Source organism: Stegodyphus dumicola, chromosome 2, assembly GCF_044657685.1.
Source record: "Stegodyphus dumicola isolate Sdum_Otavi_A_Nest chromosome 2, ASM4465768v1".
Taxonomy (NCBI): domain Eukaryota; kingdom Metazoa; phylum Arthropoda; class Arachnida; order Araneae; family Eresidae; genus Stegodyphus; species Stegodyphus dumicola.
In genome coordinates, this window is record NC_140769.1 from 16,125,013 (window position 1) to 16,150,858 (window position 25,846).

Below are 25,846 nucleotides of genomic sequence, written 5' to 3' on the forward strand. Positions count from 1 at the left end.
TATGTATGTTTCTCTCATTGCGGGAGAAAAAAACACGGTACCTAGAGCTATCAAATTTTGAATGGCGTAGCTCTCCACCCAAACGTGCAACCAGGAGCTTGCATTTTGAATTTCAAGTTTGCTCTATTATCTATTTCATCTCTTAAGATATGCCATTTTAAAATATTTTCTGATTTTACTATTGAATCGAATTTTATGTGTTGTAAGTGCCAAGAATGTGATATATAATAAAGTAAACATGCAAAACAATAATAATAAAAACACTAAGTTTTGCTAAGCCATGTTAGTAAGAAAACAGAACATTGATGTGATGAAATGAGAAAAAAAGATGAGAGAAAAAGAAAAATATATGCTAACACTTAGCGATCAGGAATTCTAAATGTATAATGCTTTTGGTAATTTTGCTGTTGAATTATATATGGCATAAATGCGAAGAAAATTATTATAGTTAGTTCATTACTCAAGTTACACTATATACTTTGATAGTAACTATGTACTTTGATCCAGTTGAAATCTGCCACATATCAAATTATGTACCTTATAAGTGACAGATTTTAAAATGCTTCAATATGAGCTTCAAAAATTTTTTTGTGTGTGTTTCACATATTTCATTCAGTATTCAATTTTTTGCTGTATTTTCCTTGGCATTAGTGACATAACTTCCATAAATCTTGCTGTCAAGAAATTCATTTTTGCCTCCAAACTTCTTTGCATAAACTTGATCTTTTATCCCCAGTGCAGAAATAGACTGGTTTAGCTTAATTGCCATCCTGACTGTATAGCAGTGAGCAATACTGACTGCCAGTAGTTGAGCCCAGGTTTGAATCAGGGGTGACTTACATGTTTTTAAATGTATAGTCTCTGCATGGCATGAGGACAGTTAGATTACTGACAAACTTAAAGTCCTCTCGAGAGGTTTGGTTGGTAGATCCTCGGATCTGTCCTCAGGCTGTTCTTCAAAATTGGAATGGAGCTATATAATAAGCGTGGTGGCAGTGCCGGATCTTTGATTTTTCTGATGAGGGGCAAAAGCTAAAATTGCCGCCCTCACTATGTTATTGCACACTGGTTAAATTACGTTAGGTTAGATTATATGAATATGGCAAAGACAGGAGGTCTATCTGCTTAGAGGAGAGTTGCTTTCGTGGAGGAACTTTTTAAAGGAAACTGGCTCGTATTCACGTTACACATGAGGAAAGCCACGAAAACAAACCATGCAGCCGCACCGTTTGCCTGGGTTTGAGTCCAAGCAAGGTGAACTACCAGTATTCAGCGGTCTTAATAACTCGATCACTGCTGAGGACATTTCTCTGATTATTTACTATGTATTTCACCATTAGGCACTGCATGGAAAAGGAGGAATGCCTCGTGAAAAAAAAAAAATTGTAAGGGAAACTAGCACTTAGTGTATGTTACACACGGGGAAAATCAGGGAAATGCTCACATAGCCAGCACATTCACATATACTTGACCTTCGGACTGAACTACTAGTGCTCAGCGGCTTTTATTGCTCAGCCACTAAGGGGCCATTACATACAAAATATGGGCTATTGCGGAAATGAAAAATTCTGAAAAGATTATACAGAAAATGGGCTATCACTCAGAGTATCCGTGCTTCCTGTCTTGTTTTTCTTACTTCCTATTTCATAAGTAATTTTAAGTTCTTACCTGCCTTAACGCTATTAAAATATCACGGAATTAGTAACGAAAATTAAATTTTACTCTGTAAGCCTTTTGTTCTGCAAATAAGTGCATGGAATCGTCATAATTTGATCTGCGGTTTGATTTTCAGTTGCCAGAATCACGAGACTAGATAAGCGCTCTTGGCTCACCGATGATCGTAGATATTTTTTAATATGTTTTAATTTGCTGAAGCTTCGATTTGAACAGGTTGAAGTGTTCGTGATTCGTCCTCAAACAGTTCATCACATTGCTTTTTGTGCTGTGGAATTTTTTTCTTCGTTAGAATAGACTCGACTGCAATTTTTTTCAGCTACTGTTTTAGACACTTGTATCCAATATTCCATAGGATTTTTCTCTCATTTTTTTATAATTCCTCAGTTTTAGTCAGTTCTTTCGTTTACGCAGAACGTGCAAGAGGAATTCTTTTTGAATTTCTATATTTACTCGATTGAATTCTGGAAAAATATTAGCACAAATTTTCAGGTTGATAGTAAATTCAAAATTTTTCACACCATGTACCAGATGTCCTACCTCGGGCTTTGATTCCACATCAAGAGAAATACTTTTAATTTCTTTTAAATATTTTAATATTCCGGTAAATTCATTAGAAGGATTTTCACAGCCACATATTTTGCCGACCATCTTGTCTGGCTGCTTTCTTTTAAGGTGTATTTTGTACATTTTTTCATAATATACCATCAAGTAGTGCATCCGACAAAAAAGCGAAGTATTTACTGAGTAATTCCAAACAGATTAACTGCTTCCGGGCACGAAGAAGCAGAATGCACACCGACAAGATACGAGGAGTGATCCAAACATGGCACAAATTCCTCCAGCTTATTCATTTATTAATCCTGTCTTGTACTGTTTTAGAAATGCCAGCCATATTAGACCCATTGTTGTAAGAATGGTGCCGACATTGTCCAATATCTAAACCATCAAGTGTCAATTAAGACGCTAATTTTCTACAATGCATTGAAAAATACATTCTATCTTTCCATCAACTTGAAATCAATTAAATTTTCCTTTATCTCACACACATCACCACACGTTTTTACGCATTGAATCACCTGGTTCATTTTTTTTCTGTATGAGACACATATGGAGTGCAATCGAGCATAATTGTGTAGTATTTGGCTTCTTTAATATCCTTTAAAATGCTACTTCAGACTGTTTTGCCTTTAAGTTAATAACTTCATTTTTAATTATGTTTGATAAATATGATTCCCTTGCCTTTATTTGTTGCTTTGACTGGTACTTAAGAGTAGAATTATGTTTGTCAAGCGGAGAGATTAAATTCAGAAAATTTCCTTTGCTAGGCCGAAGACACTTTGGGAACAGGCTACTTGGGATATCATCAGACCCAAGAAAAGAACGACAGTTTGTTGAAAGATACAGTACCACATCCATGACTATATAGAATTTCTCTCCATTTTTCTTTCTCTGTGTGAATGAGTCGCTCAGTATCGTAATCGAAGTCTTGGCATGATTTCATTTGTTATACTCGAATTTTCCATCTGATGATGCACCTCTGTGGATTCCAGACACTTTGTGCTCAGTTAATTTTCCTAAAACTTTTTTCTAATTAATGAATCCTGTAGTATGGTGTAGCGGCATCACCATGTTTCTGATAAATCTTGCAGGGTGTACAAAAAATTGCATTCTTGTTTTTAGAATATGTAAACCAAGATCTCCTAAGCTCTGTATTATTTACTAATGTTCTGTATTACTTGTCAAATGTCTGCCATCACATTCAATGGGATTGAAGTTTACATTTTCTGTATGTTTATTAGCTAATAATACTGATTGACTGTTTAAGAAAGATTGTTGATGATTTTTTTTTTCTATGACCAGCCAACTGGATGGGTCCAATGAATCAAAAGTTTTAGTTTTTCGTCTTTCTGCTGCCCACCCCCATCTAAATGAAGAGATCTTTATGATTATCATGATTTTATGTCCTCCAGCTATTCGTTTGATGTTGATGAAGAAGGTTGTTCTTTCCATATGCTGACTTGTAGATTGTTTGGGGATGATATAGGCAGTCATGTTTGGTCGTGCAAATTGCATGAAATATTAATACCCATCTCAGATTAATTGGAATTGCGGCAGGGTCTGATGGTTTTCTTCTTCTGTAAAGTTATTGTTTCATCTTAGCTGAAATTTTTTTTCTCTGTTTGGCTTTATCTTTGGCTTGTTTTCTATATTCCGCTTTTCTCCTCCTCAGCATGCAGATGGTTTCTTTTAATCTAAACGAAATTCACTATGAATTGCCTTAATAAGAATAACTAATAATTAATTGACTTAATTACACTAAACAGTCCTAAATAAAAATGGTTGCGTCTCGCTAAATATAGTGCGGGCTATTAAAAGCAAGCATATTAAAAAAAAAAGGAAAAAAACACAGAGGAGACTTGAAAACTAAAAAATAACCATAAAAATAATAAATGTAGCTCTAAATTCCAAAATACGCTCCACTGTTCCGAGTCAAACCAAAGGTGAACCTATGTTGCCGACTGGTTGTAATGAAAAATGCCTTGCTTCATCTTGAAGACATTAGGATTGTGTCTTGTATATACTCGGCGAATATTAATTTGAATTATTTCATACATCGGGGATAGCTCAAGGTTAATTTTTTTTGGATTAGATTTTAGAAAATAGTTACAATGCTTCTCCATTTCCCAGCAGACATTGCTATGGAAACCAGGCGACTTCTTCAACAAGCTATCGTCCTATTTCTCATTTGAATACACCCCGGCCAGACAGGAAACGATAGAGGGACTTCATAGACGTTACTGATAGGGTCAGTCTGATTCTATTAGTGATGGAGTCTCTCTATTTGCGTCTTTCTGATCTTATTTTTATACTTGTAATCGGCTATACTTAACTTTATTTTAACTCATGTTCCTTTAAAAAGGTTCTTAGTATTTAATTATAAATCTTCTTAAAAGGGGTTTTTAAACTCGGCCTTAAAACTATTAACATTATACTAAAATTAGAGGGCTGTTTTATCGAATAACATACCAAATACGATCCAGCATTATATTTTAATTTGCCGCCTGCGAGTGTTGCCACCCAGAGCAAGAACCCCGGCTCCCCCCACACACACACACACACACTAGATCCGGGACTGTGTGGTGGGACTCTACTTGCGAAATCATTGGTGAAGTTTTGGTGTCCTGTCCAGCTTGACTTCCTGACATAACATTCCCTGATTTCTTTGTGTGAAATTTGTAAAAAGAAGTATATGTTATTAAATTAAATGACATTGAATTTTACCAAAAAGTTACAAAAGAACTAAATTGTTAGAATAAATCTCAAAATCCTGAGAAATACATGGCAAGAGAATAAATACTTACTGAATTATGCATGCTATAAAAGTGGTGTGGTGTATTTAATTATGGCAAAGCACACTAGGGCTATCTGCCTAAGGGGTAGGGATGCCTTCGTGGAGGACTTTCTAAGGGAAACTGGCTCGTATACAGGTCACACATGGGGAAAACCACAAAAACGCCCATGCAGCCAGCCTGTTCGCGGGATTCGAACCTCGGACCGAACTACCAATGTTCAGCGACTTTACTGCTCGACTGCTGGTGGGCCATGCTATAAAAGTAACAGTGAAGCATAAAGAAGAATGAAGTGATGCATACATCATGCTTTATATGTTCATCAAAATACTATTTGACTTGCTCTATAATTTGACATAGAATATAACTGGATATGATTTCATTTCAGTGTTGTAGAAAAGTCATGCTGAAGGATGAATACATAATAATGAACTACAAGAATTAGAATCACATGAGTAAAGTTTACAGAACTGTAATTATGGAAATTAATTAAAATCTTCTTCAGTTGCAGGTGTGAAAGTGACGACAAGAGAAATGTCCGTATTAAATTAAACAGGCAGATCTCTAAACATTCTTAAATTATGGTTAGTGCGTAAGCACGTTTCTGTATCAGCATTTGCACTTCTGCATCTGAAGATGATTTTATTTAACCTTTGTATTTTATATAGTCTTGTACATTTTCTCATGCTATGTCAAATCTTGTTGCTTATTATTATGAGCATCTGTTGATCATTATTTGTTATTCCAATGAGCTCAATAATTTATGACACCATGTACTATTGTGAAATACCTTATATTACATCTTATGAAATTAACATCACTTTGGAATACTTTTCAGGGTCTGAAAAGTCGAACTCGAAAGGCTGCAAACAACTGCTCATATTTGTCCTGCCGCAAATTGACCTGGAACTGACCAGAGAAACTGTGATTTTTATTCACGCTTCAAGTATTTAAACTTTGGAGCACCTTTTCCGTTTAATTTTCCCCTTCATTCAAAGTGGGAGTGTTTTTCAGATTGTCTTTCACTCCTTGGAACACTCCTCCAGCCTCAATTTACTTTGCACCTTTGATCACTATGGTCTCCCTCGGTGCTTTTTTAAATTATTGGCCAGTTCTCTGGATTGGAATACATGAAAGTGTCACATTGAACATACCCAAAGACTACAGTTTTGTGCACTAGTGGCTTCCAAAGTTTGGAGGTAGGAATGTGCAAGAAAACTATCCTGGATGGGAAGCATCCGGGGGACCTCATCTTGCATGCAGATGTCGACTTTTTCCATGCTTGTACAGTTATCAGATAGGTGACAACAGAAATTTATATGCAAATAGTACCAATTGACATTAGTTATTTTTTATAGTAATTAATGCGCATTGTCTTCTACAATTATTGCACTCTGGAAGAAGTCCGCTGTGTGCGCGTTTTGAAAATTATGCAACATCTGTTTTGTTCAGACACTAAAAAATAAGTTCTAACTTTGTGGTGCAAAGACAATCCATACCTCATATTAGCAGCCAAAGAAGTTTCTTCAGTTTTTCAGTTGTGTGATAATTTTTTGAATGTCTTTCCTCTAATAGGTTTCTTTCATTTTGTAAATGTTTTTCAAGTAAATATATGCAATTGGTACAGCACTTGTATTGTGTCTTTTAATCTTATTGAACAGTTTATTTATATGAAAAGAAAATGAAATTAAAGTGTTAAAAATGTCATGAAAAGAAAATGAAATTAAAGTGTTAAAAATGTATATTTTACATAATTTTTCAGGCATTTAGAATGATCCTTATTTAGTTATTTAACAAGGATTTAGCAAGATGAATATTAATTAAATAGCTGCTATTATTTTTAATATTTTTTATACATAATCTGTGGAATTGATTTTCATATGTTTAGTACATGAATACTATATGAAAATGTGCAGCATTAAAAAATGATTATTATTTATGTATGTTCACATTTAAAATAAGTTGAATGTAACTGGATCTAAGAATAATTAATGAATGCAGTGATTAAAATTAAGGGCTTTTAAATGTGCTGAGTTAAAATTAAGGCATTTAAAATGTATTTTATGACTTATTTTAAACATCTTGCTTTATGAAATTTAACTTTTTTATTTATCTAATATTAAACTTAGATTGAATAAATGATCACATATTTTTTTTAAAATTGTCTTTTAATTTATCATATGTCATAACATTTCAGAAATATTGTAACTGGTGGCAAAAATTAGTTCTGTTGCAATCATTAAGGTTTTATAATAAATTGCTTGTTGTACATTAATACTATTTAGCAAAAAAATTTTTTCAGAAGGGGAGGGTAATTAGAGAATAAAAAAACTCTGAAATTATGTTTGATTTAAATCGGAGAGAATTTAATTATATGCACATTGGACATTAGTACTATTATAAACAAAGAATTTTTGTCCAGAAGGGAAGGGTAGTTAAGGAATAAAAAACTGTGAAATTACATATAATTGGAGAGAATTTAATTATGTGTGATCAATAAGATTTAAAAATTTTATCTTGAGCTGTAATTAAGAATTTTGAGAGTGGGGACCCTTGAAGTTTTACGTCAGATTCATTTCTTTTATTTGGAGATCACACTTCTGACATTCAACAGTGATTTTATGAAAACTGAGACGTTTAATAGTTATTTGCATTTTGCTACATTTTGCAGCAGTGGAATCTTTTTGCTATCTGGGCATTTGGAAATTTTTGTAATGTTCATGGCAGTGGCTGTACTTCTACACATACAAAGATCTGTTCAAGTAAATGTATGCTGTCTTTGCTTGCCACACAGTATGTTTTGTTCAGGCAATATTGAAAAATACATCCAAAACCAATATATATATATATATATAGAGAGAGAGAGAGAGAGAGAGATGGTAATTATACACATATAAATAGTTACAATGAATAAAATTCATAGTATTTCCAGAACAGCCAGAATTTAATACTTTGTTGTAGATAAAGGGGAAAAAAGGGAATATCATTGAAGTAAAGGAATAAGAATTATTATATATATATGTATAAAGTAATAATAATTACAACTAAACAGGCAAAAGAAATTGAGCAAATAATCTGATATTGAAAGTAAAAATTATAAAAATCGGTATGGTAATTCCGTTGAACAAAATGGCAAAACAAGTTTTTAATAAAGAACAAATGAAGTGGAAATAAAAATACTCATGAAAAAAAGCTGTATTACTACTCTTTGACATTTACAGACAATGAGTGACACCACACCTTTTCATGCAAAATCTTTTTTCGTTTCTATACACTTCCAAGGCACTAAATAAATAAATAAACAAATGTTTTTCAGAACATTCAAAAGTTTAAGGTGCCTCCTATACCCCCCCCCAAAAAAGGTTCTGTCTGTCACTTTTCATAAAAGTGCTAAATGCAATATGTAAAACATTTTAAAAGATGTACAAAATAATAATAATAAATTATGTTAATAAATATAACAGATTAATAATTACAGATATAACATGTAAAAACTTAAATCATTTATAAATTTTCATGTTGCTCTTGTTTATCCGTTTTCAAAGGCAGATCTAAAACATAGATCTGCCTGATATGCCTGATGAAATTTCCCTTGTTCATCTTCAGCTAATGCTCACAGTGTTCTAGTTGCTAAAAATGGAGCACATGATGTTCCATAAGTACTGTTTTCAATCTATATGTTTCCATGGGAGCAAACAGACTTGTCTTGCACAATATCCTTTGTAAATCTCTTATCAGGTCCATCCACTAGTATCTGACGATACATTTTTCTTGATGTCTGCACTAAATGCATACCTGTGAGTGCAAAATCTGACCACGATAGAAAATAACATGTACATTTCCTCCATTTAACAATATCGAATTGAGCGAAACCCCATTACTTGATTTAGAAGACGATGCAGAGGGGAGTTGATGTACCCTCAGAACTAAAAATGGGAATATAATATTCTATATTAGATTACTCATTGTCTCTTATTCTTTCCATATGATCAAGGAGCAGATATTCATCCATAAGTGCCTTATATAACTTTGCCATGGTTTTATTTTTATCAAATTTTTTGCAAAGTAAGTTTAATCACCTTTCTCCTGCTATTTCCTTCGATGCTCTCTACGTCGACAGTTAATCTTCAGTTATTGGTAACCTTACAATACATTGTCCATTTTCAGCTCCTCATAGTATTGCTTTTCAAAAGTTGTAAGCGTGATCACCAGGAAAGGATTCTAACTCGAAGAATTGTTTGACAGACTTATCTAAATTATCATCTTGTGAAGTTAACCCAGAAAAAAGATAAGGATTTGAATTTTTGATCGAACCTTTCACTAAATATCCAAACATACTATTTTGTAACAACAGTAAACCATCAAGGACCTAAATCTTTCTGCTTTTCACTATTAAAAAAGTAATTTACACCCCAGTAATTTATGAATTTTGTTAGGTATTATGATCTGCTAGTTTAGTTTCCTTTGGGAAATCTATTTTAGAAATATCAATTTAATTTGTAGTTGTAAGCCCCATAATGCGAGGTAAAATACAAAAGCTAAGGTCCTACACCAATCACCATCTTCATTTGAGATTTTTGTGGCTGTTTTGTTTTTCACAAAATATTTGCCTCTATTTATTCCCCTTATGGTTGTATTTATTTTTTTGCTTATTCAGTTCCAGACCATCAGTGGCTTCAGTAATTAATATTTTGCAGCTGCTTCCAGAATCCAATATGCCTTTTAATTTTATTTTTTCCAAAATGTGGTTTCAATGAATAATGATCATCAACACTGCAGTAGTAGTTGTAGAGGTGAGTCATGCCAACCTTTAGTTCCTTTTTTTTCCAAAATGTGGTTTCAATGAATAGTGATCATCAACACTGCAGTAGTAGTTGTAGAGGTGAGTCATGCCAACCTTTAGTTCATTAACATTCTGTAATTTTACTTCTAATTCAACTGAACTTCCTTCGGATTCCTTAAAGTTATTTACGAACTTCTCCAGTTTTGTAATTTTGCTTTTTATCACGCTTCTTTGGCAATTTAGTTCTGTTAATTTATTCATTGTATTTTTGCCCCTTTGAATGGGCACTGATCTTCGTCCAAGACAGACCACTCTTTATGGATTGTATTCTGCTAGTGAATATAATTTTATTCTCTGCTAAGTAAATACAAAAATTCCTCTAGAGTGCTGTGGTGCATAGGTGTAACTAATGACATAACATATATAAATATGTGAATCCAAAACAAAAATAAATGGAGTCTCTACATTTGATGATATTGGGAAACTTTTTCAGCTGACATATTTCTAAAAATCTCCTATTTCTGACTTGCAAAACCGTGCCTGAGGCAAAGAGGTAAATGCATGCCCCTATAGATTTTTGGCCAATTTGGAAAAAGAAAGTAATGCACTATTTTGTTTTAAAACATTTAAAATTGTATAGTACTCTGTGATTAAATTTTTTGTTAGAAATAAAACAAAAAAAAATTAAACAATGTTTGGATCATGTGTTCAGTGATTCATCTCCTTCGTGCTGTGATATATATAGCATGGAAAAAACAGTTTCACGTATGTCAAGAATCTGTAAATGATTTTTTTTAAGGTCGGTCATTGGTAGCATTGACTTCAAAAAATACTGTACATGTATTGAATGAAGTATTGAAAGATATGAGGTTAAAACTCAGTGAGATAGCAGCAAGATTGGGTCTATCTAAAACTGTTCTGCTTATTCCGTGTGAACACTTCACATGTTCGAAGTCATGAAAATGATGTCTCGACTTCTTTGAGCAAATGAAAACTAGTCATGTATCATTACTGTTCAGAAGCAATGTGGTTTTGAGCAGTTTGAGTCTCCCTTACAGCCCAGATGTACTTTCAAGTGATTATTAGCTGTTAGCTAAACTAAAATATGACCATTGTGGAAAAATGATATGAAAAGAACAATCATGGAATGTTTTGAGGACAAACCTTTAGATTACTTTTTTAAGGGGTAAAGAACTGCTCGTTAAACAACGTAAAAACTGTATCGAAATGAAAGAATATCATATTGAAAAATAAAGTGCTAAAATTTTGTATTTCTTTTAACAGATCAGGTTGAAAACCCTTTTAGATCTACCTGCATATGTTTACATTTCAGTCTTTTCAGAGAATGAAACTGACTAATATACCTATTCAGTTAATCTGCCCATCAATATGCCCCACAGATATAACTGCAAGTGAAACCAAATTTACTGTTCTGCCCAAAATGAAATATGAATACAAGAAGACAGGACCTCAAACTATGCATTTTGTATAGTGACACATTTTACAAAAACATAAAGCAAAATGTGATACATTTTATTTTTAAAACATCCTTATTTAATCCCAATGTCCAGTAGGCTTTTATATGATAAGCCTATTGCAAAAAATGTAGGCATTTTCTAGCATGTTCTTTTCTTTTGCAGCAATGCCTTTTTACATATGAATTCTTTTTAGAAGGAAAAAGTAGATGGATAGGAAAAAAGATGGTAGCTTTTTCAAAATTAATTAAATCTGACCTCAGAGTTTTGAATCGTGGTTTTAATTTCTGTTGTACATTTTTTACATTATAATTACAATTTTGATGTTTTTGTAGGTGATCAGACATATATGAAAAAATTATATTGTTTTCTTGAAGATCTATTAGCATTAAATGACTATGGTATTTCCAATGAAGTTTTCCATAAATCTCCCTGTCAGAAAATGGTTTAAATTTTTTTCTAACATATGACTTTGAAGGATGCAGCACATGATTTCTACTTCTTGAAACATTTTGTTGAGCTCTTAATTGAGTCCTAATTATTTTTTTTATATATGTATAATCTATTTGACATTTGTTATGTCAGATTTAAAAATGTGTCTCCAAATTATCGTTTTTAGTAACAGCTACAAATGCATAACATATTATATAACATATATCATTCACATTGTAAAAAAGTAATTAAGCACCCAAGCTGAATGAAAATGATAAGTGTTTCATTTATTTGGTGTATTACTCATTTTAATGAGTATTAAAATGGAGCAGTTTTAATTTAAAACAAGGAAAGAAGGTACTTGCATTTTGCAGAGCAGTGTTTTTAAGAGAAATTGACAGTTTTTGTACAAATGTTAATACAGTGGTACCACTATGGTAAATACTAAACAAAAATCATAAGAATGCTAACTTAATGCTGCACTGAGGAGCCCTTTAAATAGCATGCTAGACAGCAAGCAAATGGCAGGTGAAGTAGAATGCCACTCTCTCATCCTTGATGGTTGGCATGAAAGATGCATAGTCAGCATCAATATATAATATTAAGAGTTGTGACAAGATTCTGTTTGCATGTTGAAATTGTCTCGTGTGAGCTTTAGTCAATCAAGAATCACTTCACAATTGACTTTCTGGCCATCCTTCATATATAAAATGCTTAAATTAAAAATCAGTATCACAGCCTTTTTTGGTAGGGCAACAGTAAAAAGAAAATTAAAATGGGGGTACATGTAAATCTTTAAGTCAATGCTAAGCACTTGCCATTTTTAATTCTTTAAAACTAAAAATCCAGTATTCGATAATCCGAGCCATTATGCTTATTCAAAATGCTTTCAAAATTTTCAGTGGTATCAAGATTATTAATAAAGTATCTGCTATTAAAAGTGATTTATACCATAGTATTTGTTTTCTTAAATGGCATTCACATAAAAATTCAGTAATATAATGAAAAGCAGAGGAATTTCTAAAATAAATTTACCTGCTTGAGAAATTACTTTTTACTGTACATTAATGTGTCACACAGTAACTATTTAATGTGGGAAAAAAAGTAAGTTCTGTATGTGTATCTTGTACATATCAACTTACTTCAAAGTGATAATGAATTCTGTGCCACAGCAATTCATTGCGAAATTTCTTATGTGGTGATTAAGGATGGCACTAACATGGTATAATAAATTTTCCTTCTGGCTACTGGAGTTTATGAATGTTTTTCCAATAAAAAATTATTCATTTAAGAATCTCCAAGGCTGATAGCTTTTGTATTCTTTCCTGTTAATTACTTTCTTCTCTATCTTTACAGTAACATAAAAGTGCTTGGAAATCATATATAGCAATCTAAGGTTAAGTATATCATGCCTCTGTTTGTAAAATTGGCTATGTAGTATGCTTAAAGTATGTCCCACTTTAGGAAAATACTAGGCTCATTGAGCATAATCAGGAATGGTCAAGTCCATTAGTAATTCAGCCATCTTGTCATCCAGAATATTGCTAAGTACACCCAGTGGTAAGCTATGAAAATTTCAACAAAGGGTTCACACTTTATTGTATAAAAACAAATTATCTCAGAAACTACATAAAATAGCAAATTTAATTATGTGTGACAATTAATTCCAGAAATTGTGCACACAATTTCCTTCTTTCAGCTGATTTTTAATAAGCTATAGTCTGCCTCCTTTTTGCATGCCTTTGTGGTGTAATGGTGGCACACTGAGCGTGTATTCGAGAGGTCCAAGTTCGAGTCCCAGCGAAGGCATTGCTCATTTTTCATGTCTTCTGCTTCAAAAAGCCTAATGACCCTACAGTGCTGCCCGAACTAAAAAGGTAGTGAATGATGATTCTTCACCACCAGGATTTGGCAGTTGGGGGCCCTAATCCCCAGTGGTTCCTTAAAAGGGGGAGTATATAAGGTATTTTCTCCCTCCTTTCTACGTTCCTTCGTGGTGTAACAGTAGCATATTTGAGAGGTCAAGGTTCAAGTCCTGCTAGGGCATTGCTCATTTTTCATGTCTCCTGATTCAAAAAAACCTAATGACTACAAGGATTTAGGATTAAATTCTTTTAAAGGTTTCCAATTTTCCGTTATATTGTACAGTCAAAGGTAATGATTTTATGGAGATGCTATTCATCAAGCTGAAAGCTCAGTCATCTTCAGTACTATTAATACATACAGTATTCATAATGACTAGGTTTCTTTATGAAGTTAGTAATTTCATGGTACAGTTTTCCTGTTAAAGCAATCTCAAAAAAAAAAAAAAAATTTTTTTTTAGTATGAAATTTTGTCCTTTAACTCCTCCTGGCCACAGGCATATTGTTTCTTCTATGCCTTATGTCTAGATAACAAGCAATAAAATTTGGTTTTAATTTTTAATCATTGAGCTCTTTACCATTTTTATTCTTAATTTTGTAAGTAATTTTTTGCAATAATCTGTATATAGACATTGTGAGGCAGCTCAGTAATTGTTCTTGTAGTAATTTGTGAAATTTATCATCGCTTTTAGTCATTATCTTTGAAATTTCTTTGATTTTATTGTAGAATTTATTAAGCATAGAAAAAGAACAAAGGGCTCGCATGAGTCCTAGTATTGTACTTGATATATCAAATAAGACACCTATAAGAGGGGTTAGACAACTGCAAATATTCATGCCTTCTTTTTTTTAGGATTCGCAACTCAAGCAGCTGGCTCCTGTGGTGTAAACTGGGCAGCAATTTAAAATTTTTTAAAATGTATAATTTCCTTTACCATCTCCTCCCAACTTATATGAAGCAATCAGCTTATAAATTATTCGGGATTAAATCAACTTGAACAAAATAGACAAGCAATCTACTGTGCTAAAGACCTCTTAAATCAATATTTCAGTGCAGTATACTTTAGAACATACAGTAATATGAGCTACTGAAACAATTGAGATATTTTAGGATCCCTTTGATTAAAAATCACATGTCAGTGCCGCAATTTATTTTTATTTATGTTGAACCAAAAAACACTTAAGCTTTTATAGATAAAGTTCTATTCAGACTGAAATTAATATAAAAATTACTAATACCTATTTTCCTCTAGAATGCTATTTTTAGTCTTTGTATAAATACAGGATATCTTTGTAGTCCTGATTCTATTTCAAAGTGCTGTATTAAATTATAAATAATTATAATGCAAATTTGTTACAAGATATAAAATAATTTTAATGTCAAATTTTGGATGAAATGTTCTTGAACAGCACACATCAAATCAATAATCACAATTCTTCCCATACCTTACTGTACCTTACTATCAGAGATTTATCTGCTGCTGTAATGGGTGTCTGTAGAATTGTGTTCTATAGAGTATTCATGCACACTCCTCTGGATTGTAGGAGTTTTAGTACTGAATATTTGAAAGAAATCATGCTGCAAATATGGAACAGCTTTAATCACGTTGAACTCAAGAAGGCAGAAACCTCTCTGATTACCAATTTCAGTTAAAAGGTGTGTTATCTGTCTAATTTCTGTACATCACTTACAGTTGCTCAATTATAAGCACCCTTGCTGATGTGCAAACATAATTCTGAAAAGTAAGTTTTGCTGCAGGCGTCTCAGTTTGTCAGGATTGATACCAGCAATTAAGCATATGATTTTTTTCTTGCAGTTATGTTAAATCACATGATAAAATGGACATAAAACATGTGATCATTGACGTAATTTCATAAAAAGAAAAGTTATGCAAGGTCTAATTAAAAAGACTAGACAGAATAACGAACTTTTTCTAGGGGCACTTTTCTTTACATTTAAATCACAAATCTAGTCATCTCTTTCAAAGTAATTTTCTTAGGAAATCGCTTATTGCCTGAAATTATTCTCGTTCTTCATAGCAGTGTTGGAGCTGATTTTAGAATAGTTGTTGAGGGACAACAGGAATGTCTTGCCTAATATAAATAGAAAGCACTGTGTGATAAGGTGCATTGTTATGGTGAAGCATCCAAGTCTGTTATATGTCTGGTCTAACACGAACCAATTTAACTTTTCTGCGTTTAATCTCCCAGTCAGTTATTGATTTGACAGCTCCCTCCAAGTCCCTGATTTTGTCCACATTTATATTGCTTTGTTTATTGAAAAGGCTTTAAAAGACCTGAAATCTTACACAGAGGACCCGACTGACATTTAGAGGCTCCGAGCACTTGAAGATTTTGGTGTCCCTACATGCATTTACTTCTTTATCTTTTCCCCCGTTTCTTCCTTTTTTATCTATGTGTAACTGCATCATTCCATGGTAAAACTGGCAAAAAAAATATTTTGTGGTCTCCATGTTTTTTGATGCCCCAAGCATATACGAGGCATGTTTTTAAAGTACTGTTTGAAAATTTAAAAAAAAAAAAAGTTCAATTTTCTTAACAGTTTATTTTTATATTTAAAATCCTCTTCCTCAGTCTATTTTTTCTGCGTAATTTCTGCCAATATTAAGGCACTTATCATACTGTACAAGCAGTTTTTGAATCCCTTCTTCACTGAAGTCTGGTGCCTGATTTGATACCCACTACAACACGATCGTTTTGACATCGTTGTTGTGGCGAAGACCTACTAGAAGTTAAAATGCAGGAACAGGCGGTTGTCACTGGGCGACGACTAAACGGATGGTGATCAAGTTGTTCTCAGCAAAATGACGTGATGAGATCTTGAGTTCGTTTGTCATGAAACAAAATGATACCCTCACTCAGTATGGCATGCAGTGGCATAGAGAGAGGGTGTATGATGCCCCGGGCACCGCTCGCAGAGGGGCACCAAATGGTCTCCAGACGAGATTTTTTGGAAAATACATTTAAAATTAATAATTATTGTAATGTAATTATTTTCTTGATTTGTCCGATACAAGTATAATAAAATGTTTGCAGTACATCAACAAAATATCTCCTCGTACTTCGTTACAATGGATTGTGTTTGACTCTCCTGCAAACGACTGATGGCCTTCCTGGCTACCGATTGAACTAAGTCATCTTGCTGAGACATCGTATATTCACTGCTACAAAGCAGTAAATGCATGTCAATTGTTTTTAATCTCCTGCTACAAAAGGAATGCTGCAGGTTGTTCCTTACTCCTCATCTAAAATGCTTAGTTTTCGACGTCACAGACTAAATTTGCATATTTCCAACTTTGTAAACGTTATAATTTTCCTTTTATAATCTCTTCTATTTCCTTTAGTTAAAAAGGTTTTCGATTATAAGGTTATTTCATAACGAACTCACAATATCCCCTAATTGTTTTGAACAGTGAATGTGACTACAAGATGTTACCTCGTAGTAGAAAAGAAACTGAATCTCCGACACAGATACATTTTCGAATTCAATGCTAGTGTAGTTAGGTAGTGATTATTCTTAATATATTTTGCCCCGGGTGCCAGTTATGCTCACTACTCCACTGACGCCATAGCTTTTGTTTTGGATAGCATGGTGCTGTTTGTTTAAGGTCTCACAATACTGTGTCCCCATGAGGTGAAAAATCCATAAGCAACACCTCCTTCCTGTCCCAAAACACAATGTACACGATTTTCTGGACTGAAACTGTTTGCCTGAACTTTATTCACTCGCAGTTTCATACGGAATACTATGCGAAATCTAAGGAAAGTCATCAGATAATGAAGAAATTGTAGTGTTTGTTCTGTTTCACTTATTCATCAGATTTCTGGACCAAATCTTCAATAATGATTTCATCATCATGAACATTCACTTTGTCCGGAGAAATACCTTATACTCTCCCCCTTTTAAAAGGTAACTGGGGATTAGGGGACCAAATCATGGTGGTGGGGTATCATCATATACCACCTATTTTTTTAGTTCAGGCACCACTGTAGAGATGTTAGGTATTTTTGAAAGCAGGAGAGATGAAAAATGAGCAATGCACTCAACGGGACTTGAACCACGGATCTCTCGAATACATGCCGAGTGTGCTTGACCGCTACACCACAAAGGCAGGAGAATAACGTCCTGAATAGCAGCCATCTTTAAAACAGACAGAACGAAGAATCTAACAAAACGTGATATTTCTCAACTTCTATACAATATTTTCATGCAGGCAATAACATCAGTAACTTCAATTTAGGGAATCAAGTTCCACTCTTCCAGCAATATCATCTTCAGGACATTCACATTTCTAGGAAGATGATGTCTCCATGTAACAGCATTTACCAAGGTACATACGTTCTCTAGCAGGTTAAAATCAAGAGATTTTGCTGAACACAATTTTCGCTCAATATATGCACTTTCAAGTAATTCATCAATGAGGTTTGCTCGATGTGGAGAGCATTATCAGAAAAAAACTCATATGCACCTCTGAAAAATATAATACTGCATTCTGATATATCTGGCAAGCCACATATTCACTGCTAAAAACGTGTAGAAGCATACATCCATTGATCATTATTTCTCCCCATACCATCAAACCTGCATTACTGAAACAGGCACATTCCATTATATTCAAAGGAAGATTTCACATTCCTGACTACCTCCTAATGTAAGCACAATAAGAATTGCATGTTTAATGAAACCACGCTTTATCAGTAAAGATAACTTAGAATTAATGGTGTTCATGCCAGTTCTGATGTTTCCACTAACTAAAGCAATCCATCTTTTGTTGTGAAGACACTGAAACACATATCTTTGTTTTTTGGATATTAAGATCATTGTATACAGTTTGTCGTGATACAATTCCAGTGGTAGATGGAAGCTCTGAACTTAACTTCTGAGGAGTAGATTACTTATTCAGAAGTCAAACAACAAAAATCAGCGTTATATTTTCAAATTTTCATAGGACTAGTTTTGATGGTTTTACCGAACCACCATCGTCAGCTGCAAAAGTGCAAGTGAAAGAGATAGGATACAGTGATCAGATAAGATAAGAAAGCCTAGACAGAAAATAAGCTAGTGGCGCCATCTGTTGATGAAACCGGAACTAAAACAATTTCTTTAAAGGCAAAGATGGATTGGAATTAGGATCATTAACTAGAACAGAAAGATTTTTTTGAATGTGAAATGCCTCTAGAAAATCCAGTTCTCAATGGAAGATGCTTTTTGAATAATTTTGACAGCAGAAAAATTGAAAGTGTGATCTTCGAACCAACAATGTTGGGCAACAGAAGACTTCTGTGTTTCCTTTTAATATATGCCTCATGTTCCTTCATGCGAAATTTTAAGGCTCTCTTAGTTTGGCCAGTGTCAATGGCAAATTTCGCGTCATGTCAGTGACATGATAGCGTCTCCTAATATATCAATATTAATTATTAAATTGGGAAAATTCAATTCCCAATTTAACAATTCATGACTCATACTATTAGCGCAGAGTTGATACAAAAAGAGAAGCTGACTACAAATCGTGGAAAGAGGGGACTTGTGCATCCATTTCTCTAAAAATATTGAATCCAATGTTCAGAAACTGGCTCTGAACCATTTAACACAGATATCCCACTGTTCATATTTGATTGTTTCATTGATATTACTTTTTAGTGTACTTTTTTTTTTTTTTGCTGTTCTTTAATTATTTAGTTAAGTATAAAGAATGTTTAAACATAAAACATCACTTAAGCAGTTTTTCTGGCATTAGTCATTTCAGTTTTAACAAAAAAATTTTAATCCTTCCAGGTAAATTATTACGTTAAATGAATTTTAAAAAAAAAAGGTGTGTAATTGAAAAAAATTACTTGGAATTTTTGCCTTTTATAATTCAGAAACCCCTCTTTCCCATACCTAAATTATAGGATTTTCACAATTTCATTTCATTTAAATTGTTTTTAATGGATAGATTAGCCTATTGATATCGTACCGTTTGCCATCAGCTGTGGCAAACGATACAATATCAATAGGCTGATGTTCAGAAAAAATGAATACTGGCTGATGAATGGATCACCAGATTAAAATTCATCCTTACAAAATCTGATACACAAGATATATTAATGATACTTGATTACTTTTTGTGTTGAAAATGAGAAATGTCATTTTGATAAATTCTACAAACTATATTTTACATTTATCATTGAATTGCATTTAAATAATGAAAATTGATTAGCTTTTATATAGAAAGTCTGGTTGAGGGAATGACAGAAAGAAAATAACAGAAAAGGAATTTTTTTTAGTTAGACTCTTAATTTTCTAATAGAGAATTTTTTTAATTAGACCGTGTAAAATTTTTATAAAACTAGATTCAACTGACAGGTTACTTGTCACTAAAAAACCTCCAATCTGGATATCCTTAAGCCACCCCATGGTAAACAACAATGATCAACTTAATGCAAATAAGACATTGTTGCTACCTATGTCATTTATACTTCCAAAGACTAAGTGTAAAAAATGTCTCCAAAAGGTGTGAAACATTTTTAAATGCAGAAATCTTATTTCAAAAGTATCCTATTAAAAATAGCAACAGTATAAATGAAGATAAAACTTTTTTGTTACTTCAGTTATCGATGGGGCTCATCAGCACCCTAGTGGTAAAGTCGCTTATTGCAGAAAATGAGACGTTTTCGTGATTTTGCCCTATAAAATGTTGAAAAGTTTTCATTGAAGTTATTCAGTTTTCTTACAAATTCCATATTTTTAATAGTAGAAACGTTTAAATATTTATTTATTTTCCAATTACTCTAACCCACTCTTCTTTTCCTTTGACATACATTTAATTAATAATAGATGTTAACTATGAGCATCTGCGGCATTTTCACGATACATAACAAAATTTTCAAATTCCCTTTATTCATATCTTGGGATTTCAACTTCCACTTCATATATTATTGTATGGTATTCAAGTTTTCATTTATCTAAAATTTGTATATTGTATTCTATTTATTCCAACTTGTATTTAAAAGATAATTTTTCAAAATCTTGCATCATAATTCCAGTTAACAGATGTTTCTAAAACCTTAGATCTATCTTGAATATGCAGCTTATTTTCCAATCTGGCTTAATTGTTTATAAAATTAATTATCTTTAACCCAGCCGCTGGTGTTGCGTTGATGCAATGGTCAAAATAAATGCGTATATAAATATAACTACCTCAGATATTTTATACCAGCAGATGATTTTGTGTAGGGAATATTATAAAGATTATTTCTGTAAAAAAAAAAAAAAAATTGCCTTCAACAATCATTTTGTTTATAATAATCTCATACTTTAAGCAAAATTTTCGACCGTGTATTTTTGCTGAAAATATTTTAGCGAAAGAATGGCCGTCTTTATGAGTAATCTATTTTTAGTCAAGGTGACCGTTTATCAGAACATTACATCAGTCAGATGTTTATATTTGCATTCGGAAGGAAGGGAAAACAGGTGTTGCAGGAAACGGGTAGTCAATCTCCTTTTTTACTCATTCCTTTCGATGTTTTAAAAATGCCTAGAACAAGGTATCTTACATTAGAAGCCCGACGAAACAGATGATGATAATGTTAATAATGACCAGAATGAAACTGATATATTTGTCGTTCCCCCAGAAATTGCAGAGGCTAGTAACGGAGAAGAAAGGAATGGCAATGTTTTAAATAATGATAATGATATTTTACCAAATGATACTGCTGGGGAAGTTGAAATTCACGTAAGAAGTAAGTTTCAGCCTTCTAAAAGCATTTATAGTCATACTAAAATGTCTAGAAAGCAGAAAACTGAAATCTTAAAATGTGGATAAAAAAGGAACTGTTAGTTATGTCTCAGGAAGAACATGAAGAAAGAAATAGAAGAGAAATTATAAAAGATAAGGTAAAACTAGTGCACAGATTTTCGATTTTCTTTTTGGTTTAGACATTTACTCTCTTCTCGTTGAAGAGACAAATATACACGCTCAGGGGAAAAAAAATTGCATCTGAAGCCTATATGAGAAGATTTATTGGAATATTATTGCTTACAGGATATCATTCTTTAACATTTCTGTTCCTGTTGTACGAGAATTGATATCATGTTTGCAGTACAGGAATATGAAGCAGAATTTGCATTTGACAATACTGATAAATTATATGAGGTGAGACCGTATCTAAACTTACTAAATATCACCACTTTTTACTACTGGAAATATAAAGTCTCTTTTAGATTTCAGATGCGAGAATGCATTATTCCTTTTGCAAACTCCTATTGAGAGTGTAAAATTAGCCAGAAATAGTTCAGCAACAGGAAGACCTAGTAAATTCAGCATAGAAAAACCATTGCATGGAGATGGTAGACATTTTATCGTAAAGTCCGTTGATAACAAAAGACTTTGTTGTAAAGAATATCACAGCCAGATTGTCTATAGATGCAAAGTATGTAATGTAGCTTTACATCATGATTGTAATCAAGCTTTTCATGCTTGAATCTTTCAAATGAAATAATCTGTATTTGTAAAAGAAATAGAATGTATATTTTAATATTAAATTAATTACAAGTAAAGTGATTTGTAGATTTATAAAACGTTATACAGCTAAAAAGTAATCCTGCGCTCCACTCAAAAGAAACATCACACGAGTACAATCCTACTCACTAAACATCCGTAGTCTTATTCCGCTGACGTTGTGCGAACGCAACACTCGCTTTTTCAAGAGGTAAGAGCATTTTTTAAATTTTCAATGTAAATTTATGTTAGAAATGCCTAATTTAATATTTGTTATTATTTTCATGAGAAAAGAAACATTCCTTGTAGTTCTGGCGGTTAATGGGTTAAAGCACATTGTTTCCGATGGGGTCGTACAACCAGGCGGTAAAGTTACTAAACACTGGTATTTTGACCGGAATTTCAAATCCCAGCGATACCCCAGCTCTACATTTAATGTGGAAAATTGCATTGTAAAAAAACATCAGTCTACGAAGTAAAAATACTTCTAAAATTTAATCTTTAACACGTTGAAGGCGGCGCGGATATTCATCGTTCTTTTCGCACTACGGCACTTGAATTAGTGGTCAGTTTCGTGGGACGAGTACAGCAAAGAAAATAACAACATATTGCTATAATTGTAAGGGTAAGCCGGCACTTTGTTTAACCTGCTTTAAAAAATTGCATAGGAAAAATTAATTATATTTAATTTATAAGTTGCATTTTAAGTTATTTGTTTTGTATTGAATGTTCGATTATAATGTTGAAATGTTAATGTATACTGTTGAATAATTAAAATAAGATTTTTAAATACAAGTGCGAGTCATGCCGGCCCACGGAACAATCAAGCATGACCCACCTCTGGGTCAGGCCAGCATCAACGTGTTAAAAATACTACAATTTTATTCATTGGTACCGTAGCATATTGCTTTGCAAATCCCATTAATAAGAAAATAGTAATTAAAGAAGTAAACTCACTTAAAGTGTGTGTTAGGTAAACTCAGTTTTTAAACTTAAAGTGTGTCTTAAGTAAAGTCAGTTTCAATGGTTGATACCTTGGTGCAGATTATACGGATACAGTACAAAGTCCGTAATCCGGGCGTCCATTATCCGAACCTCAAAGCCACAAACTTACGCATGCGCTTTTAATGCGCGTAAAGCGTTTACCCATGCACACTTCTGGTAGTGAAAAAAAGTGACAGAGAGGTATTTCAATTGACATGTTAGTCGGTATTTTGGACACAGCAATTACAGGACTTGAACAGTGGAACTTTGTAATTGAACAAGAAAAAAGAACTTATGTGCTACTTAAGAGGAAAAAATGGATGGATATATGTGAGGGACTTGATGCTAGATCATCTGACACGAAATATAGTCTCCAGTGGAAATTGATCAAAAATATTAGCAGTGAACAACCTCAGATAAAGAGATGTAATACTATCTTAGATACGGATGGCAACATCCCTATAGACGAAAAAGCTGCGGCTGATCTCCTCGGGGCACATTACCAGGAGATAAGTGAGATGACTTTTACAGAAGTTGAGAAAAGGTCTCGAGATCTTGCACATGGATGTCGTAGTGCTCTCTCGGGCAATCCCCTTTTCTTTAAATCCTTCTCCAGGCATGAATTGGAGATGGCACTTGAGGATCTTGACTTGACCAAAACTCCTGTACCTGATGTTATCCATGGCCAGATGATTGGGCATCTTGGCACTCATACAAGAAAGAAATTTCTGAATATAGTAAATCAATCTTGGAGTCTAGGACACCTTCCTAAAGAGTGGAAAAGAGCCACAATTATACCTGTTGAGAAACCTGGCTAAACCGATGGATCTCTTGGGAGCTTTAGACCCATTGCCCTAAGCAGCACTACATGCAAAGTCATGGAAAAAATGATCATGGGGGTGGTTGCTCTTTCACCTGGACACCCACGACCTCCTACCAAAAGAACAATACGGTTTCAGAAGAGGTCATAGCACCACTGATCAATTGGTCTATCTCAGCCAGAAGATTAGAGATGCCCAAAACAAGCGACCTACCAATCATACTGTGGCTGCTTTTCTAGACTTGTCAAAGGCGTTTGACTGTGTCTGGAAACATAAACTAATAGTTAAACTCTACGAAGATTTTGGCATCAGGGGTAAAGCCTTGATCTGGATCGCAGGTTTCTTAAGAAATACACTGATAAAAGTAAAGCTTAATCCCACTATGTCAAAAGCCTTTAAATTGAGCCAAGGTGTCCTCCAGGGTTCTGTGTTGAGCCCAATTCTTTTCTGCCTGTATTTGGCTGGAATTGAGAAGATTAAATCAAGGAGATGTGAGGTTGGTCTATTTGCGGATGATATTGCCCTTTGGAGCTCTGGCCCAGATGTGAGTTCAATTGAGATCAATATAAATTTTATCCTTGAAGAAGTATGAAAATTCTCGAAAGACCACAAATTGAGTTTTAATCCAACTAAATCTATTGTTAGTTTTTTTACCACTAATAAGAAGATTTATAATTATCATCCAAAGGTTTTTATGAATAATTTGCCTCTTACATATGACAAACATCCCAAATATTTGGGCTTCGTTCTCGATCCAGAGATCACTAATAACAAACATGTGGATGCGCTGGTTTTTAAAGGCAGAAAACGCCTAAACATTCTGATGTATATCTCGGGACGTGATTGGGGAGCAGATGCTTGCACTTTGAGAACTACTTACTCAGCTATCATACGACCTATTTTGGAATACGGTTTCCCCGTTTACTGTTGTGCCTCTTCTACCAACTTCCAGAAACTGGAAAGAGTCCAACTCAGTGCTTCTCGCATTGTAACTGGCTTGCGCAACAGTTGCCCGAATAAAATTGCGTTGTATGAAACAGACCTTCAACCCCTCAGTCTAAGAAGAAATGCGGGCCTCGTAAAATATTACAATAAACTTCTCAGTTGCGGCTCCCAGAATAGAACTTCAGAATTTCTGCGGCATTGGAGTAATAACCAAAGACTTAAGAAATATAGTCCGCTTTGTCAAATTGAGTATGCTGGTATAATTGGCCATAATGTTGAGCAGCATTCCTTGAAACAATGTTTAGATCCGTCTGAGGGACTCCCTGGAGTCGGGTTCCATGCGGAACTTTCGTCTCGAGTTTCCAAGAAAAATGATATTCCGGCCCTGTTAGGACAATCTGTCTTGGAAACTATACATGCAATTCCCGCTGAAGCTACCCTCATCTATACTGATGGGAGTAAAAGCGAGGACTCTCGCTCCGGTAGTGGTGTTGTCATTAAATGCACAAATGGAAATATTGTTAAAATAGAGAAAAGAAATTCTGACTTCAGTTCAGTTTTTTAGAGTGAACTTATAGCCATCGAAGAGGGACTAAATGCTGTTTTGTACTTTACAGATCTTAAGGCAGTATGGATTTTGTCTGACAGTCGTAGCGCTATCAAATATCTTTCAAACTGGCAAAGAGTTGGTGATAGGGGCGGGGTTGCAATTCTTGGCAAACTTAGGCAGGTCTCGTCACTCTGTGAAATGCATCTTCAGTGGATTCCTTCCCATGTTGATATATGGGGGAATGAAATGGCAGACATTCTGGCGAGGGAGGCTTCTGAAGAACTTTTGCCAATTATCAATTCACTGACATACCTTGAACTGCATTCCATTAGAAGACATGATGACAGGCAAATTTGGCTCGTTCCCCCAAGTCATCCCTGGTATCAAGCTGATTGTCCTGGAAGATCCCTTGCTATGGATTGCGAAAGATGTGTTCAGACAACACTTTCCCGATTCTTCAGTGGG

The 25,846-nt window shown here is 33.8% G+C and overlaps 1 protein-coding gene across 1 annotated transcript in view; it reads left to right on the top strand.

The window, feature by feature from the left end:
- Ube2g1 (ubiquitin-conjugating enzyme E2G 1) overlaps positions 1–6,656 on the top strand; it is a 35,285-nt gene extending 28,629 nt beyond the window's left edge. Inside the window, exon 6 of the mRNA XM_035371472.2 lies at positions 5,866–6,656. The gene's annotated coding sequence lies outside the window, so the exon portion shown is untranslated. The remainder of the gene's footprint in view (positions 1–5,865) is intronic.
- Positions 6,657–25,846: the final 19,190 nt, after the last annotated feature.